Raw genomic sequence first — 2,593 nt, 5'->3', positions numbered from 1 at the left:
ATTTGAGGCACTCAAATATTAAATGAACCTTAAGAAAAAAGCTAAATTTTAAAAAATATAAATGGTTTGTGCAACCACTTAGCTGCCTTTTACAACAAAAAAATTGTTACAGTAGCTGGAGCAGTGGCACAAGCAATAGGGCGTTTGCCTTGCATGCACTAACCTAGGACGGACTGCGGTTCGATCCCCCGGTCCCATATGGTCGGTCCCTCAAGCCAGGAGCAATTTCTCAGTGCATACCCAGAAATAACCAGAGCTGTCGGCTGCAGCCCAAAAAGCAAAACAGGATTTAAAGAAATTGTTACAGGGGCCAGGGAGATAAGGTAGTCCAGGAGTTAGGGCAAATGTTCTCTCTGCACACAACCCAAGTTATGTCCCTGACTCCACAAGGCCTCCAGCACTCCTGGATGTAGCCCCAAAGGTCCCTAGCACTCCCAAACACCCTGGGTGGCCCTAAAGGTCCCTGTAGCAAAGACCTGAGCATTATCACATTCTGAAGCACTGATGTTCCCAATAACATCCCAGGCTCTATGTCTCTTAGGAGGCCTCGTGACAGTTTTAGGAAAACAAGAATGAAATGCACAATTTTGGGTAATTCGTTAACCAGGGTAAACATATAAGCTAGACTAGGAGATATTTCTGCATAGTTTACAATGCCTTAGGGTAGAAAAAACAGGTGGAGGAGGAGAGAGATGGGGCCATCGGTGGTGGGAAGGTTGCACTGGTGAAGGGGGGGCTGTTCATTTTTATAACTGAAACCCAACTACAAACATGTTTGCAATCATGGTGCTTACATAATTATATAAAAAAACATATAAGATATTTTAAAGAACTAGCTTATAATTCAAACATTATTATTTTTAGTACTGCATAATTCCTCTCAATTTTTTAAACTGATAAGAACAGATACTATACTTGATCTTAGCCCAAAGGCCAAGATTTCAAGTTTTTTTTAACATATGGTCTTCCATAAAAATAATTATTTCCTTTCCATGAGTTCCTTTCCTTTAATTGCTTAATACTGAAGATAATTAAGTAGACAATGAGCAATTTTGTAAAACTCATCGGTTTTAGATATACAAGAGCCCAATTTAGCTTCTGCGATGGCTAGTTTATTGAAATGTATATATATCTTAATCATTAGAGAGGTCCTTTGGCACCTGAGTTGGACACAACACACAAGAGAAAGGAATTTCTGTGACAGTCGCCTAAACTGTATTTTATCTATCATATATACATATATTTTTATCTATATACACATATGCAGAAATAACTTTTTCTTCAAAAAATGCTGAAGACATAAAAAGAATTTATCACTTTACCAAACAGAGTGGCCTAATAGATATTAAAAGTCTTTAAGTAACTGGACTTTATAAGAATTTTAAGTTCACATAACACAATTTCAAAGGAGAAAAATATTTCTTCTTGTCATGATAACCCAATCGGAATAAACAATTTTTTATAAATATGGTCATGAGGTTATAATGATCTTAGGCTGATACTATGGCAGGTTATTTTCACAGACAACAGGTGGAAAGTCTTCAAGAACTACCACAAAATGAAGCCAATCTCCCCATATTGAGATTGAATAAAATATGACCAGTCCTGGAGCAAACATTGTTTCTTCTAGATCTTACATTTGAGGCCATTTTGAGGCATTTTGTATACATTGTGTTTTCACTAAGAATTTTATACAAAAACTTAAAGAGCTTGATGACCTTTTTATTATAACATCAATCTCCTCGCTCTGCATCAATAGTCCTGGTGTTGCTATGTGATATTTTTATGTATATTTTATGTCTGCAATGAACTTGTATTCTATAATTTAGAAAACATCCAAAATACTGTAATTTGTCAAAGTCTGTCAGCATTTTCTTTTTACTTGATTAACAAACATGTCTGGCTAAAATAAAGCACATTCAGTTTTACTCTTTAAGTACCTTCAACTCTAGAAATTTTAGAGGATAAAATCCTTTATTTACATTGTATACAACTATTTTCCATCTTGAACTTCTTTTAAATCTGAAGTTTGTTGAGATCCAGCAAAAGACATATGAGTTAAATAATGATATCATGCCATTCTCTAATCTGCTATGATTTGTATAAAATAACCATGATTAGGCTTCTAACGCCTTTGGTTAAAAGATCTATCTCTTATAACTGATAATATGCAACATAAAACTTATTCAGATTGCAAAAACTTGTGATTGAAAAACATTTTCAAATGTAAAATGTTGTTGAGCATATATAAAATAGTATATATTCTTGCTTAAACTTGGCACTGTAGTTTTAAAAAAAAGTCTTGTCAATATTGGCATGTGAAGGATGACATAAAAGAACATATTAAACTTCAATGTCATCATTTTGTATATACATAAACCTTAACATAACAAGTAGTCTTTCTTGATATGTAAAACGTTTTGATAAATCCACTTGAATTCTTTCATGTAAACTAACTTTGTTTTTGGTCATACATATATTTAAATATTTTCTTATTTTCAGAGGTGGTAGATCTCAGCCTAGGGCATTAATGTTAGAAGAATACTAGAAATTTAGCATTAAAATATTTCCCTAAATTCTGTTATGCAAAAAG

At 33.7% G+C, this 2,593-nt stretch overlaps 1 pseudogene; it reads right to left on the bottom strand.

Annotated features, from left to right (window-relative positions):
- Nucleotides 1–827: 827 nt before the first annotated feature.
- Nucleotides 828–942, bottom strand: LOC126010355 (uncharacterized; annotated as a pseudogene).
- Nucleotides 943–2,593: the final 1,651 nt, after the last annotated feature.

This window comes from Suncus etruscus, chromosome 5 (assembly GCF_024139225.1).
Source record: "Suncus etruscus isolate mSunEtr1 chromosome 5, mSunEtr1.pri.cur, whole genome shotgun sequence".
Taxonomy (NCBI): Eukaryota; Metazoa; Chordata; class Mammalia; order Eulipotyphla; family Soricidae; genus Suncus; species Suncus etruscus.
The sequence above is the reverse complement of the archived record's forward strand: the minus strand, read 5'-3'. Positions and strand labels throughout refer to the sequence as shown.